The 18,106-nt window shown below is 47.5% G+C and overlaps 1 pseudogene; it reads right to left on the bottom strand.

Annotated features, from left to right (window-relative positions):
- Positions 1-1,721: 1,721 nt before the first annotated feature.
- The window catches only part of LOC135513470 (F-box/WD repeat-containing protein 8-like), a 36,229-nt pseudogene continuing 19,844 nt past the window's right edge, over positions 1,722-18,106 (bottom strand).

Below are 18,106 nucleotides of genomic sequence, written 5' to 3'. Positions count from 1 at the left end.
GAAGTAAACTAAGCAGAAAGATTAGTTGATTGTTGTTCAATTTATGGAGCATACTGTATCAGTGTGAAGTTCAATATCTCTTTAACAAAATATAATCCCATCATGACAATGCATTTATTCTGAATTAATTTATTTTACATCATAAGTTTAATTAAACTATTCACTGTACAAAATGTGGATAGCAAAACCAATGCTTTGAATGTACATTTACACCTTTATGAGGAAACATGAGGTTCTTTAAAAATAAATACGGACTACTACCTTCACAAACAAAATTAAAAAATTGAAACCAGACTGAACACTGGTGAAACAACAGTGAGCACAGCATTCAATCTTCTTATCTATGCATAGTCACTTAACGCTACCTACATGTACAAACTACCTCAAACACCTCAACTAACTGGTGCCCCCGCACATTGACTCTGTACCGGGTCCCCCGCACATTGACTCTGTACCGGGTCCCCCACACATTGACTCTGTACCTCGCTGTTGTTATTTTACTGCTGCTGTTTAATTATTTGTCATTTTCATTTTTTACTTTCAATTTTTTACTTGAGACTTATTTCTCTTAAAACTTCTTAAAGCATTGTTGGTTGTTGGTTAAGGGCTTGTAAGTAAGCATTTCACCTGTTCATGTGACAAATAAAATTAGATTTTGATTCGATTTTTGATTTAACCAGGATATCAGAACAATGCAGTCACACATAACATAGAAGTATATAGTGTCCAGAGGCGGAGCCAGTGTATAAAGTCCTGGTTGTAGATTGTGTACGTGGGTCAGTAGGAAGGGTAAGAGCAAGACAGGATGTCATAGGGAACGCCCAATGTTGTAACCAGATGACTCTACGTAGTGGGAACTGCAGATGGGCAGAACATGGTCCTGGGAGGAAGAGTCTTCAGAGAAGTCCTAGTGGCCGATCACTTCCCTGTGTCTAATGTGGACGGAGAGAATAAGGTGAGTTAAACAACAGACACTACTCTCTGTCCCCTGTGTCGTGTGGACAGAGAATGAGGTGCGTTAAACAACAGACACTACTCTCTGTCCCCTGTGTCGTGTGGACAGAGAGAATGAGGTGAGTTAAACAACAGACACTACTCTCTGTCCCCTGTGTCGTGTGGACAGAGAGAATGAGGTGAGTTAAACAACAGACACTACTCTGTCCCCTGTGTCGTGTGGACAGAGAGAATGAGGTGAGTTAAACAACAGACACTACTCTCTGTCCCCTGTGTCGTGTGGACAGAGAGAATGAGGTGAGTTAAACAACAGACACTACTCTGTCCCCTGTGTCGTGTGGACAGAGAGAATGAGGTGAGTTAAACAACAGACACTACTCTCTGTCCCCTGTGTCGTGTGGACAGAGAGAATGAGGTGAGTTAAACAACAGACACTACTCTCTGTCCCCTGTGTCGTGTGGACAGAGAGAATGAGGTGAATTAAACAACAGACACTACTCTCTGTCCCCTGTGTCGTGTGGACAGAGAGCCTCTCTGCATAATGTTCTCTGTAGATCAGAGTAGAGGTACGCTAAGCCCAAAGCGTATAAGTATGAGAAGTATTTTCTTGTGCAAGGATCTGCATTGGGATAGGACAGCCTGAGGAAGTACTTAGAACCGGGGTATGCCATGTTTATGAATAGCATTAGCATCAAACAGCCTTCAGGGTTTAGAGTGTTAGCGGGAGTCAGTGTTAGAGGGATGAGGGAGGGTCCGTGCGTTATCAGTCACCTGCAGTAGGCTGTGAGGCTGTCGTCTGTGATGCAGGCCCCTCGTGGAGACTTTTGTCTGGGAGGTTGGTGGTCATCAGGGAGCGAGTGTTGAACCGGACGTGTCTGACTGGGTGCCTGAAAATAGACAGGAAGGAGACACAACAAACACCATTTTTTACAATTAAATATTTTTTATATATATATTTTTTTAAACATATTTTTCACACAAACACAAACACTCACAAACCCAAACACACACAAACCCAAACACACACAAACCCAAACACTCACAAACCCAAACACACACATCCCCAAACACACAAAACCCAAACACACACAAACCCAAACACATTCACTAAGGAGCTGAGAATTTATCAATCAATACTGATGCACCTGTTGGTTTGCTGCCAATGTCAGCCTGATAGGTCAATGTTGCATATTGCTGAATATTTTTTAAATGCGTACAAGTGACAGGAACCGCAAGAAACATAAATGAGGATATGAATAAGTGCAGAACAGCACATGTCAGTACTCTACCTGCCTTTAGTGACACAAGCAAATAGATGTATCAACAGATGCACACTAAACAACCAAAAGAAATAACTCTCTTGTCCCACCTTCCACAGGTTGGCTCCCATCCTCATCTCCCAGAAGCAGACCAATCCCTCGCCTCAGCCGCTCACAATCTTCCAAACGTCTGCCTGCACGGAGGTCACGTCCATGTGGTGGGCGTACAGTGATGTCACAGAGGAGCCGGTGCGCAGGTAAAACACCCTCACCCTGAAACGGAACACACAGAGAGGAAGTTGTAATTTCATATTTACTAGATTACCAGAGCAACAGTGGTGTCTCAAAACAATTAATTACAGAGGGAACTAACAGAGAAGCAGTGAGACATGATCAGAGAAGATACACACCAACAAAGACAGGTAGAAACAGCAAGAGCAGGTGGCATTGAGAGGTTTTCATCTGCTTCTGCCCTCATATAAACCAAAATGTCATTACTATAACCACCAATAACACGAATTCACTCAAAGCTACAGGTATTTTAGGTGTTCTGAACTGATTAAACATGATCTCTGTCCCAAATCCCACCCTATTCCCTATATAGTGCACTTCTTTTCACAGGGGCTCTGGTCAAAAGAAGTGCACTATATAGGGAATAGGGTGCCATTTTGGGCCGCGTTATGGCAGTGCTGTAGCATTAATAAAACTAAGAGGAAGATTCTTGGGTCTGGTTTGACGAGCCACACATGCCCCATGGACCTCAGCTCCATCTGTTCATCACCGCTTCAGTTTATTGGGTCCCCAGCAACAGCCAGAGGATGAGTCCATGCTAAAAGCTTTCCAAAAGTTCATACACCAAATCTAATTTATTTTGGGGTGAACAGATTAAATTTCCGCTTCAAGAAATTAAATGAATCAGGGTTGCATAGCTAAATGGGCATTAGTATTGTAACTAAGACGTATGGCGAGACATGGCTGTGTCCCAACAGGCACCCTATTCCCTACCGAGTACACTACTTTTGTCCAGAGCCCTATATGGGCCCTGATCAAAAGTAGTGCACTATATAGGGAATAAGGTGCAATTTAAGATGCATCCATGGTCGTGGCTGCTGAGTGGTGTTGTTTCAGGGGATTAAAAGTTACTGTCTGGCAGTCTGTTTGAACTGTGCCCCTGTCTTCCCTAAGCTGCCAGTGAACACGCTACTACACATTCATCATTCCAATCCTTGTTTTCTACTAGAAGACACAGCAAAGTGAGAGTGAGCCTTCACACACCAGATTGGGATTACATCATCGTACCGTGGACACTCAAATACTGTAACATGTTATGTTAACAGTTGAGGTCAATAAAGGTATGTTGAAAACTAGACTAACTATTTGATGTTTTAACACATAGTGCAGAGTCACAAACTGCCATGAAACAGAAAGCCTACTAGAGGAGACATTGCAGACAGGCTATTTTTCTACTGGCACAGGACCACTGGGCACGACCTTGGCTCTCTCTCCCTCTCCCCATCTGTGGCCTGGGCAGTTATGAACAGGCAGTATTCCAGACAGCCCCGGTCTCATCAAGAAACTCATTTGCTCCCTGGAAACTCCAGAAAAAGAGTGAGAGAGCAACCAATTTGGAGAGGAGGAGGAGAGGAGGAAGACGTGCATTAGACCCTGGCCCTTGGCCACCCTAATGGACAGCCAGAACGGACTCCAGCCCCCCACAGCCAGATCAGACTCCAGCCCCCAGCTCCCCACAGCCAGAACAGACTCCAGCCCCTCACAGCCAGATCAGACTCCAGCCCCCTAGCCCCACACAGCCAGAACAGACTCCAGCCCCCCACAGCCAGATCAGACTCCAGCCCCCTAGCCCCACACAGCCAGAACAGACTCCAGCCCCCAGCTCCCCACAGCCAGAACAGACTCCAGCCCCCCACAGCCAGATCAGACTCCAGCCCCCTAGCCCCCCACAGCCAGAACAGACTCCAGCCAGCAGCCCCCCACAGCCAGAACAGACTCCAGCCCCTAGACCCCCACAGCCAGAACAGACTCCAGCCCCTAGCCCCCCACAGCCAGAACAGACTCCAGCCCCGGCCCCACACAGCCAGAACAGCCTCCAGCCCCCCACAGCCAGAACATACTCCAGCCACCAGCCCCCCACAGCCAGAACAGACTCCAGCCCCCCACAGCCAGAACAGACTCCAGACACCAGCCCCCCACAGCCAGAAAAGACTCTAGCCACCTAGCCCCTCTCAGCCCGAACCGACTCCAGCCACCAGCCCCCCACAGCCAGAACAGACTCCAGCCCCTAGCCCCTCTCAGCCCGAACCGACTCCAGCCACCAGCCCCCCACAGCCAGAACAGACTCCAGCCCCTAGCCCCACACAGCCAGAACAGACTCCAGCCCCTAGCCCCCCACAGCCAGAACAGACTCCAGCCCCTAGCCCCTCTCAGCCCGAACCGACTCCAGCCACCAGCCCCCCACAGCCAGAACAGACTCCAGCCCCTAGCCCCCCACAGCCAGAACAGACTCCAGCCACCAGCCCCCCACAGCCAGAACAGACTCCAGCCACCAGCCCCCCACAGCCCGAACCGACTCCAGCCACCAGCCCCCCACAGCCAGAACAGACTCCAGCCCCTAGCCCCTCTCAGCCCGAACCGACTCCAGCCACTAGCCCCCCACAGCCAGAACAGACTCCAGCCCCTAGCCCCCCACAGCCAGAACAGACTCCAGCCCCTAGACCCCCACAGCCAGAACAGACTCCAGCCCACCACAGCCAGAACAGACTCCAGCCCCCCACAGCCAGAACAGACTCTAGCCCCTGGCCCCACACAGCCAGAACAGCCTCCAGCCCCTAGAACCCCACAGCCAGAACAGACTCCAGCCCCTAGAACCCCACAGCCAGAACAGACTCCAGCCCCTAGAACCCCACAGCCAGAACAGCCTCCAGCCCCTAGAACCCCACAGCCAGAACAGACTCCAGCCCCTAGAACCCCACAGCCAGAACAGACTCCAGCCCCCAGCCCCACACAGCCAGAACAGACTCCAGCCCCACACAGCCAGAACAGCCTCCAGCCCCCACAGCCAGAACAGACTCCAGCCCCCAGCCCCACACAGCCAGAACAGACTACAGCCCCCAGCCCCCCACAGCCAGAACAAACTCCAGCCCCCCACAGCCAAAACAGACTCCGGCCCCCAGCCCCCACACAGCCAGAACAGACTGCAGCCACAAACAGCCAGATGAGACTCCGGCCCACTAGCCCCCCTCAGCCAGAACCGACTCTATACAAGAGTACTACATCAGAGAATGACTACACACAAGACTACTATATCAGAGAGACTGAGTACATACAAGACTACTATATCAAAGACTGACTACATACAAGACTACTATATCAGAGACTGACTACATACAAGACTACTACATCAGAGACTGACTACATACAAGAGTACTATATCAGAGAGACTGATTACATACAAGAGTACTATATCAGAGACTGACTACATACAAGACTACTATATCAAAGACTGACTACATACAAGACTACTATATTAGAGACTGACTACATACAAGACTACTACATCAGAGACTGACTACATACAAGAGTACTATATCAAAGACTGACTACATACAAGACTACTACATCAGAGACTGACTACATACAAGAGTACTACATCAGAGACTGACTACATACAAGAATACTATATCAGAGACTGACTACATACAAGACTACTACATCAGAGACTGACTACATACAAGAGTACTATATCAGAGAGACTGATTACATACAAGAGTACTATATCAAAGACTGACTACATACAAGACTACTACATCAGAGACTGACTACATACAAGACTACTACATCAGAGACTGACTACATACAAGAATACTATATCAGAGAGACTGATTACATACAAGAGTACTATATCAAAGACTGACTACATACAAGACTACTATATCAGAGAAACTGACTACATACAACGCTACATCAGAGAAACTGACTACATACAACACTACATCAGAGACTGACTACATACAACACTACATCAGAGACTGACTACATACAACATTACTCTAGAGAGACTATCTACATACAACGCTACTACATCAGAGACTGACTACATACAAGACTACTATATCAGAGAAACTGACTACATACAAGACTACTACATCAGAGAGACTGACTACATACAACACTACATCAGAGACTGACTACATACAACACTACATCAGAGACTGACTACATACAACATTACTCTAGAGAGACTATCTACATACAACGCTACTACATCAGAGAAACTGACTACATACAACACTACATCAGAGAGACTGACTACATACAACATTACTCTAGAGAGACTATCTACATACAACGCTACTACATCAGAGAAACTGACTACATACAAGACTACTACATCAGAGAGACTGACTACATACAAGACTACTATATCAGAGAGACTGACTACATACAACACTACATCAGAGACTGACTACATACAACATTACTCTAGAGAGACTATCTACATACAACACTACTACATCAGAGAAACTGACTACATACAAGACTACTACATCAGAGAGACTGACTACATACAACGCTACTACATCAGAGACTGACTACATACAACGCTACTACATCAGAGACTGACTACATACAAGACTACTACATCAGAGAAACTGACTACATACAACGCTACTACATCAGAGAGACTGACTACATACAACGCTACTACATCAGAGACTGACTACATACAAGACTAATATAGAGAGACTGACTACATACAATGCTACTACATCAGAGACTGACTACATACAAGACTAATATAGAGAGACTGACTACATACAAGACTACATAAGGCGGAGGGACAAAGTTAAGTATTCTACTTTGGCTGTTGTTGCAGGTGAGCTGGGGGTCCCACCTTTAAAAGACTGGCTATGCACAACGAGACATAGAGTTGTCTAGGCTTTGTCTGCATTAGTCTGTCTATTTATTGCCTGATGAATTTGGTAGGAAAGTCATGGCAGGAGTTTGATTGGTAAGGATTCTGCCCAATTCTTTTTCCTTTATTTTACCTGCCAACTCCTGCACCGCTGTCAGGGACAAGTGCAGATGAAAATGGCTCGTTTTCTGTCTTTCTTTCCCCCATTCTGAGAGCCAGGTTGCAGATACAGTGTGCGCAGGTGTGTGTGTTTTAGCGGCTGAATGGCGAGGCCACAGGACAGCAGTGTGAAGGCTGCCAGCATCTGCCTCCCGTTGTCTCCCTCACAAATACCCCCAGGCTATAACACTCTGCTGATCCACGTAGCTCCCTCTTATAAAATCTATTTTATTTTTTGGCTGACTTCATTTTAGGTTTTCTCTGTTGAGTTTTTCCAGGTTTCCATTTTCTCAGGTTTTCGCTCTCAAAATCAGATTTTTTTATTTATTATTATAGAAAAACAACTATATTGGTTGGAAGTCCACAGCAATGCTTAAAACACACCAGGAGAGCGTCTAGGATTTTTGGGTGTAGTTATCCTTCAAATTCCAGCAAGAGGCAGTTGTTTAGCTGTGTTATTGTAGCACGTGTGATGGTAGAGTTTGCAAAACTACCCACTGGATTGATGCAAATAATCATGATATCATTCTGCCAGGTAAGCATAGACTACTTTGTAGACTACTTTCAATACATTTAGTTGATTTTCTACATATCTCTCTCTCTCTCTCTCTCGGCAACCCGAGAGAGAGAGGTGTGAAGAAAATTGCTTTTCTTTTTCCAAACACCTGAGCCTCCCTCCTGCAAGTATGCTGTTTGTACCTCCATATTTCAATGTTCCTAATCAGTTGTGATTGTGTGTTGAGGAATATTGTGTTGTGATAAACAGGTTCGTTTCTGACTAGAGCCCAGCGGCTGTACCCAAGGGATCCACTGGATCTAATCTGGTACTACTGTGGTGCTCAAATCTGACAGGCAAAATAATGTGCCAGTATGTGTATGTGTGTGTGTGTGTGTGTGTGTGTGTGTGTGTGTGTGTGTGTGTGTGTGTGTGTGTGTGTGTGTGCACTCAGCAGGTGTAATGACACCTCCTGTCTTTGTTTCCTCACACCATCAGGTGAGGGGGGCTGTCTCTTAGGTGGACACAGGAATAGTCTCCTGTCTTGTTTCCTTACACCATCAGGTGAGGGGGGCTGTCTCTTAGGTGGACACAGGAATAGTCTCCTGTCTTGTTTCCTCACACCATCAGGTGAGGGGGGCTGTCTCTTAGGTGGACACAGGAATAGTCTCCTGTCTTTGTTTCCTCACACCATCAGGTGAGGGGGGCTGTCTCTTAGGTGGACACAGGAATAGTCTCCTGTCTTGTTTCCTCACACCATCAGGTGAGGGGGGCTGTCTCTTAGGTGGCCACAGGAATAGTCTCCTGTCTTGTTTCCTCACACCATCAGGTGAGGGGGCTGTCTCTTAGGTGGCCACAGGAATAGTCTCCTGTCTTTGTTACCTCACACCATCAGGTGAGGGAGGCTGTCTCTTAGGTGGACACAGGAATAGTCTCCTGTCTTGTTTCCTCACACCATCAGGTGAGGGGGGCTGTCTCTTAGGTGGACACAGGAATAGTCTCCTGTCTTTGTTTCCTCACACCATCAGGTGAGGGGGGCTGTCTCTTAGGTGGCCACAGGAATAGTCTCCTGTCTTGTTTCCTCACACCATCAGGTGAGGGGGGCTGTCTCTTAGGTGGCCACAGGAATAGTCTCCTGTCTTTGTTTCCTCACACCATCAGGTGAGGGGGCTGTCTCTTAGGTGGCCACAGGAATAGTCTCCTGTCTTTGTTTCCTCACACCATCAGGTGAGGGGGGCTGTCTCTTAGGTGGCCACAGGAATAGTCTCCTGTCTTGTTTCCTCACACCATCAGGTGAGGGAGGCTGTCTCTTAGGTGGCCACAGGAATAGTCTCCTGTCTTTGTTTCCTCACACCATCAGGTGAGGGAGGCTGTCTCTTAGGTGGACACAGGAATAGTCTCCTGTCTTGTTTCCTCACACCATCAGGTGAGGGGGGCTGTCTCTTAGGTGGCCACAGGAATAGTCTCCTGTCTTGTTTCCTCACACCATCAGGTGAGGGAGGCTGTCTCTTAGGTGGACACAGGAATAGTCTCCTGTCTTGTTTCCTCACACCATCAGGTGAGGGGGCTGTCTCTTAGGTGGCCACAGGAATAGTCTCCTGTCTTGTTTCCTCACACCATCAGGTGAGGGGGCTGTCTCTTAGGTAGCCACAGGAATAGTCTCCTGTCTTTGTTTCCTCACACCATCAGGTGAGGGGGCTGTCTCTTAGGTGGCCACAGGAATAGTCTCCTGTCTTTGTTTCCTCACACCATCAGGTGAGGGGGCTGTCTCTTAGGTGGCCACAGGAATAGTCTCCTGTCTTTGTTTCCTCACACCATCAGGTGAGGGGGCTGTCTCTTAGGTGGACACAGGAATAGTCTCCTGTCTTTGTTTCCTCACACCATCAGGTGAGGGGGGCTGTCTCTTAGGTGGACACAGGAATAGTCTCCTGTTGAGTTTCCTCACACCATCAGGTGAGGGGGGCTGTCTCTTAGGTGGACACAGGAATAGTCTCCTGTCTTGTTTCCTCACACCATCAGGTGAGGGGGTCTGTCTCTTAGGTGGACACAGGAATAGACTCCTGTCTTGTTTCCTCACACCATCAGGTGAGGGAGGCTGTCTCTTAGGTGGACACAGGAATAGTCTCCTGTCTTTGTTTCCTCACACCATCAGGTGAGGGGGGCTGTCTCTTAGGTGGCCACAGGAATAGTCTCCTGTCTTTGTTTCCTCACACCATCAGGTGAGGGAGGCTGTCTCTTAGGTGGACACAGGAATAGTCTCCTGTCTTTGTTTCCTCACACCATCAGGTGAGGGGGGCTGTCTCTTAGGTGGCCACAGGAATAGTCTCCTGTCTTTGTTTCCTCACACCATCAGGTGAGGGGGGCTGTCTCTTAGGTGGCCACAGGAATAGTCTCCTGTCTTGTTTCCTCACACCATCAGGTGAGGGGGGCTGTCTCTTAGGTGGCCACAGGAATAGTCTCCTGTCTTTGTTACCTCACACCATCAGGTGAGGGAGGCTGTCTCTTAGGTGGACACAGGAATAGTCTCCTGTCTTGTTTCCTCACACCATCAGGTGAGGGGGGCTGTCTCTTAGGTGGACACAGGAATAGTCTCCTGTCTTTGTTTCCTCACACCATCAGGTGAGGGGGGCTGTCTCTTAGGTGGCCACAGGAATAGTCTCCTGTCTTGTTTCCTCACACCATCAGGTGAGGGGGGCTGTCTCTTAGGTGGCCACAGGAATAGTCTCCTGTCTTTGTTTCCTCACACCATCAGGTGAGGGAGGCTGTCTCTTAGGTGGACACAGGAATAGTCTCCTGTCTTGTTTCCTCACACCATCAGGTGAGGGGGGCTGTCTCTTAGGTGGCCACAGGAATAGTCTCCTGTCTTTGTTTCCTCACACCATCAGGTGAGGGGGGCTGTCTCTTAGGTGGCCACAGGAATAGTCTCCTGTCTTGTTTCCTCACACCATCAGGTGAGGGAGGCTGTCTCTTAGGTGGCCACAGGAATAGTCTCCTGTCTTTGTTTCCTCACACCATCAGGTGAGGGAGGCTGTCTCTTAGGTGGACACAGGAATAGTCTCCTGTCTTGTTTCCTCACACCATCAGGTGAGGGGGGCTGTCTCTTAGGTGGCCACAGGAATAGTCTCCTGTCTTGTTTCCTCACACCATCAGGTGAGGGAGGCTGTCTCTTAGGTGGACACAGGAATAGTCTCCTGTCTTGTTTCCTCACACCATCAGGTGAGGGAGGCTGTCTCTTAGGTGGACACAGGAATAGTCTCCTGTCTTGTTTCCTCACACCATCAGGTGAGGGGGGCTGTCTCTTAGGTGGCCACAGGAATAGTCTCCTGTCTTGTTTCCTCACACCATCAGGTGAGGGGGGCTGTCTCTTAGGTAGCCACAGGAATAGTCTCCTGTCTTTGTTTCCTCACACCATCAGGTGAGGGAGGCTGTCTCTTAGGTGGCCACAGGAATAGTCTCCTGTCTTTGTTTCCTCACACCATCAGGTGAGGGGGGCTGTCTCTTAGGTGGCCACAGGAATAGTCTCCTGTCTTTGTTTCCTCACACCATCAGGTGAGGGGGGCTGTCTCTTAGGTGGACACAGGAATAGTCTCCTGTCTTTGTTTCCTCACACCATCAGGTGAGGGGGGCTGTCTCTTAGGTGGACACAGGAATAGTCTCCTGTTGAGTTTCCTCACACCATCAGGTGAGGGGGGCTGTCTCTTAGGTGGACACAGGAATAGTCTCCTGTCTTGTTTCCTCACACCATCAGGTGAGGGGGGCTGTCTCTTAGGTGGACACAGGAATAGTCTCCTGTCTTGTTTCCTCACACCATCAGGTGAGGGGGCTGTCTCTTAGGTGGACACAGGAATAGTCTCCTGTCTTGTTTCCTCACATCATCAGGTGAGGGAGGCTGTCTCTTAGGTGGACACAGGAATAGTCTCCTGTCTTGTTTCCTCACACCATCAGGTGAGGGAGGCTGTCTCTTAGGTGGACACAGGAATAGTCTCCTGTCTTGTTTCCTCACACCATCAGGTGAGGGAGGCTGTCTCTTAGGTGGACACAGGAATAGTCTCCTGTCTTTGTTTCCTCACACCATCAGGTGAGGGAGGCTGTCTCTTAGGTGGACACAGGAATAGTCTCCTGTCTTGTTTCCTCACACCATCAGGTGAGGGGGGCTGTCTCTTAGGTGGACACAGGAATAGTCTCCTGTCTTGTTTCCTCACACCATCAGGTGAGGGGGGCTGTCTCTTAGGTGGACACAGGAAAAGTCTCCTGTCTTGTTTCCTCACACCATCAGGTGAGGGGAGCTGTCTCTTAGGTGGACACAGGAATAGTCTCCTGTCTTGTTTCCTCACACCATCAGGTGAGGGGGGCTGTCTCTTAGGTGGACACAGGAATAGTCTCCTGTCTTTGTTTCCTCACACCATCAGGTGAGGGGGGCTGTCTCTTAGGTGGACACAGGAATAGTCTCCTGTTGAGTTTCCTCACACCATCAGGTGAGGGGGGCTGTCTCTTAGGTGGACACAGGAATAGTCTCCTGTCTTGTTTCCTCACACCATCAGGTGAGGGGGGCTGTCTCTTAGGTGGACACAGGAATAGTCTCCTGTCTTGTTTCCTCACACCATCAGGTGAGGGGGGCTGTCTCTTAGGTGGACACAGGAATAGTCTCCTGTCTTGTTTCCTCACATCATCAGGTGAGGGAGGCTGTCTCTTAGGTGGACACAGGAATAGTCTCCTGTCTTGTTTCCTCACACCATCAGGTGAGGGAGGCTGTCTCTTAGGTGGACACAGGAATAGTCTCCTGTCTTGTTTCCTCACACCATCAGGTGAGGGAGGCTGTCTCTTAGGTGGACACAGGAATAGTCTCCTGTCTTTGTTTCCTCACACCATCAGGTGAGGGAGGCTGTCTCTTAGGTGGACACAGGAATAGTCTCCTGTCTTGTTTCCTCACACCATCAGGTGAGGGGGGCTGTCTCTTAGGTGGACACAGGAATAGTCTCCTGTCTTGTTTCCTCACACCATCAGGTGAGGGGGGCTGTCTCTTAGGTGGACACAGGAAAAGTCTCCTGTCTTGTTTCCTCACACCATCAGGTGAGGGGAGCTGTCTCTTAGGTGGACACAGGAATAGTCTCCTGTCTTGTTTCCTCACACCATCAGGTGAGGGGGGCTGTCTCTTAGGTGGACACAGGAATAGTCTCCTGTCTTTGTTTCCTCACACCATCAGGTGAGGGGGCTGTCTCTTAGGTGGACACAGGAATAGTCTCCTGTTGAGTTTCCTCACACCATCAGGTGAGGGGGCTGTCTCTTAGGTGGACACAGGAATAGTCTCCTGTCTTGTTTCCTCACACCATCAGGTGAGGGGGCTGTCTCTTAGGTGGACACAGGAATAGTCTCCTGTCTTGTTTCCTCACACCATCAGGTGAGGGGGCTGTCTCTTAGGTGGACACAGGAATAGTCTCCTGTCTTGTTTCCTCACATCATCAGGTGAGGGAGGCTGTCTCTTAGGTGGACACAGGAATAGTCTCCTGTCTTGTTTCCTCACACCATCAGGTGAGGGAGGCTGTCTCTTAGGTGGACACAGGAATAGTCTCCTGTCTTGTTTCCTCACACCATCAGGTGAGGGAGGCTGTCTCTTAGGTGGACACAGGAATAGTCTCCTGTCTTTGTTTCCTCACACCATCAGGTGAGGGAGGCTGTCTCTTAGGTGGACACAGGAATAGTCTCCTGTCTTGTTTCCTCACACCATCAGGTGAGGGGGGCTGTCTCTTAGGTGGACACAGGAATAGTCTCCTGTCTTGTTTCCTCACACCATCAGGTGAGGGGGGCTGTCTCTTAGGTGGACACAGGAAAAGTCTCCTGTCTTGTTTCCTCACACCATCAGGTGAGGGGAGCTGTCTCTTAGGTGGACACAGGAATAGTCTCCTGTCTTGTTTCCTCACACCATCAGGTGAGGGGGCTGTCTCTTAGGTGGACACAGGAATAGTCTCCTGTCTTGTTTCCTCACACCATCAGGTGAGGGGGGCTGTCTCTTAGGTGGACACAGGAATAGTCTCCTGTCTTGTTTCCTCACACCATCAGGTGAGGGGGGCTGTCTCTTAGGTGGACACAGGAATAGTCTCCTGTCTTGTTTCCTCACACCATCAGGTGAGGGGGGCTGTCTCTTAGGTGGACACAGGAATAGTCTCCTGTCTTGTTTCCTTACACCATCAGGTGAGGGGGGCTGTCTCTTAGGTGGACACAGGAATAGTCTCCTGTCTTGTTTCCTCACACCATCAGGTGAGGGGGGCTGTCTCTTAGGTGGCCACAGGAATAGTCTCCTGTCTTGTTTCCTCACACCATCAGGTGAGGGGGGCTGTCTCTTAGGTGGCCACAGGAATAGTCTCCTGTTGAGTTTCCCAGAGACACCTCAGACTGGCCTGTCTATAGACTGTCTATCTGGATCTATACACAATACTACACAGAGAGTTAGACTCCTTCACTGGCTACTAAAAATTATTCTGCACCTGAATATAAACAGAGGTAACACATAGAAACAGAGTTATTTGGCAATGGATACTGTTGCTACAGACACTGCAGCATGAGTTAGATAACACCTGGATTTGAGCAGATTGAGCAGAGCGTAAAACGTCCTCATGGTGTACTCTACATCTAGCAGCAGCATGAGACATGAAGCAGTGAAGACAGACGTTGATCCTCACAACTTTCTTCTCTCACACACACCATCTCTGTCTGTCTGAGCTCCGAGACTCAACACAACACTTTCCATTGCCTACGCTTTTACACAGGAATGCATCTCTGTGCTGTTAACAAGCAGGCAGCAGACCATACTTTGTAACTGGCATGAAGGGACATTAACAAAATCTAAATTCAATTAAATGGTTGTCAGTAATTATAAACACTACATTTTCTTGGCAAAAGGGGCTATGAATACAGTATTATAAAGCTTAAATAACAAAAAGGTTTGAATATGATAGGAAGGACATTGACCCGCAAGCATATCAATATTAATTCAAAGAGAATGATTAATTGTGTTCCCCCCAGCTCCATAACAAAAGCCTTTTAAAATGTTATTTAAATGATGTAATCTGGCTGTGTTATAATTGGTCAATTAGTGGCTGGAGCGGTTTTCTTTTCAAAACAACACTAAACAAACTAGCCAACCTTCAGACAGAATGGGGAATGATAGATAAAGACATTAAACAAAGGATGAGAGAAAAGAGAAGAGGGGGGGGAGAAGAGAGAGAGAGTGTGTAGGAGAGAGCGAGAGAGAGAGTGTGTAGGAGAGAGAGTGAGAGAGAGAGGAGAGGGAGCAAGCAGCATGATGTAAGGCTTGAGAAGATGCCAATTGTTTTGTGTCTCCTATTTGGGCCAGGCAGCGTTAATGTGAGCTAGCCCCAAGCGGAGCAAGCCAAAATCACACACAGGACACACTCTCACACACACACAAACCCACACACAGGACTTTGAAATGACAGCTTGATGGGATTCGGGAAGGGGCCTAGGAGGAGAGGGGGAAGGAGAAGAGAGGGGAGAGGAAAGGGAAGGAGGGGAGAGGGAAGGAGAGGAGAGAAGAGAAGGAAGGAAGGAGAGGGAGAGGGGGAATGAGAGGAGAGGGAAGGAGAGGGGAGGGTGGAGGAGAGAGAAAGGGAGGAGAGAGAGAGCAGAGGGGTGATGAGAGGAGAGAGAGAGAGCAGAGGGAAGGAAAGGACAGGAGATGGAAAGAGAGGAGAGTGGAGAGGAGAGAGAAGAAGGAAGGAGAGGAGAGGGGGAGATGAGAGAGAAGGAGAGGAGAGAGGGAAGGAAAGGGAAGGAGACAGGAGTGGATGAGAAGGGGCTGTCTGCTTGTCTTTTTTTCGATGAATCATCTCAGTATTGGGGGAGGGGATTTGATTAAAAAGCAGCCTAAACCAGCTATTATGTGGAGGAGCTGTCAGCGAAAGGGAGTATAGAGGCAGTTTGACGCTAATATGGAGACAGTTTAGGGAGCACCTCAGCATGCTTTGATGAAAGGCCTCATGGCTTTGGCTACAGCAGAGTCATCGTGCTGCTGGATTCCTGGAGGAATAGTTAGAACAAAAATAAAATGATCTATAATTTGTCGTAAATCACTCCCTTCACGAGTTCCTTTGTTAAGTAAATGAAGATGAATGTCCCTAAATGATTGTCAAATTATGCAGTCAGTTGAGTTCATGTTGCATTGTTTTTACACTGACTTTCAGATGTCAGGTAGGTTAATGCATTTAAAAACAAGTAGAACTAACTTATAGATCCAATGTGAACAAACATTGGCATGAATACAGTATATCAAGCTCACAGAGTTTGAAGACACACATTCAAAGCAACTGTCGAAAGTTAATCAAGACCATTGATCCTAAACAACGAAAGGATCCTAATGGAACATGCCACACTTTTCACTGAACAAATCTATGTCATGGATGTGTTGTGTGTAACCTATAGAGGTGGCGGGTAACAGGGTAACAGGAGCACTGAGCAGATGTCTAGACCCCCAAGTTCACTGGCTCAGGAGGGGAGAGAGGGAAGGGAGGAATTGGGCTGGGGAAGGGAAGGAGGGTGCAGGCCCAGAGGAGAAGGAGACTGTTCAGCTGAATCTGGCTGACTCTCACAGACACCAGACAGACAGGCCAATAGACAAAGACATGAATAAGACAGACAAATACATGAGACATGTAGACACTTAGCAACATACCATAAATATGAGCAAACAAACAGACAGACAGACAGACAGACAGACAGACAGACAGACAGACAGACAGGATCATTACAAAGACCGTTTCATATCATAATATCTCTAAAATATGTAGCTGGAAAAGCAACAAGTCCTAGTGATGACTCAACTCCTCGGTGTGAAGAGAAAACGTCTGGATGCCACTTCCATTCTTTTCACAGCTTTTAATTAGGCATATGTCTTCTCATGAAATAACACATAACACATTCTGCCTCAGAGTTTGTTGGCAATTCTTACTTCCCACTTTGCAGAAGGAACATGCTGTCAGAAACACTATGAAACCGATAGACTTGTTAAAGCCGATTAAAAGCTGTAATTCTTCAGTTTAATTAGTGAAGTGAAAATGTGCTAATCATGAATTGGCATAATTTAGAGAAGATGAGCTAGCTAGGTCTATAGTGGAGAGATGAAACGAACGAAAACTCAATGCTCGATTTAATTCATGATCACTACCATATCAAATATTAGCCAATCAGTAGTGTTGTTTTAGAATAATTCATATGGAAAAAAGAGGCCAAAGCGGCAGTATTTTGAACAGGACGTGAGACATCAACATGTATGCCTAGTCAGGTTGAAGACCTGTGGAGCTGGTAGGCTACAGTGGCAGGAAAAAGTATGTGAAACCTTTGGAATTACCTGGATATCTGCAGAAATTGGTCATCAAATTTGATCTGATCTTCATATAAGTCACAACAATAGATAAACATAGTGTGCTTAAACTAATAACACACACATTATTGTATTTGTGTTGTCTGTATTGAATACATCATTTAAACATTCAGAGTGTAGGTTGGAAAAAATATGTGAACCCCTAGGCTAATGACTTCTCCAAAAGCTAATTGGAGTCAGGAGTCAGCTAACCTGGAGTCCAATCACTTAGACGAGATTGGAGATGTTGGTTAGAGCTCCTTTCACCTCTAAAAAACACTCACAAAATATGACTTTGCTATTCACAAGAAGCATTGCCCGATGTGAACCATACCTCGAAAAAAAAGAGATCACAGAAGACCTAAGATTAAGAATTGTTGACTTGCATTTAAGCTAGAAAGGGTTACAAAAGTATTTCTAAAAGCCTTGACGTTCATCAGTCCCAGTAAGACAAATTTTCTATAATTGGAGAAAGTTCAGCACTGTTGCTACTCTCCCTAGGAGTGGCTGTCCTGCAAAAATGACTGCAAGAGCACAGCACAGAATACCCAATGAGGTTAAGAAGAATCCTCGAGTGTCAGCTAAAGACTTACAGAAATCTCTGGAACATGCTAACATCTTTTAGATACGTAAAACACTAAACAAGAATGTTGTTCATGAGAGGACACCACGGAAGAAGCTATTGCTGTCCAACAAAAAACATTGCTGCACGTCTGAAGTTTGCAAAAGTGCACCTGGATGTTCCACAGCGCTACTGTCATAATATTATGTGGACAGATGAAACTACAGTTGACTTGTTTGGAAAGAACACAGAACACTTTGTGTGGAGAAAAAGGCACAGCACACCAACATCAAAACCTCATCCCAACTGTAAAGTATGGTGGAGTGAGCATCATGGTTTGGGGATGCTTTGCTGCCTCAGGCCCTGGACA

Source organism: Oncorhynchus masou, chromosome 25 (assembly GCF_036934945.1).
Source record: "Oncorhynchus masou masou isolate Uvic2021 chromosome 25, UVic_Omas_1.1, whole genome shotgun sequence".
NCBI lineage: Eukaryota > Metazoa > Chordata > Actinopteri > Salmoniformes > Salmonidae > Oncorhynchus > Oncorhynchus masou.
The sequence above is the reverse complement of the archived record's forward strand: the minus strand, read 5'-3'. Positions and strand labels throughout refer to the sequence as shown.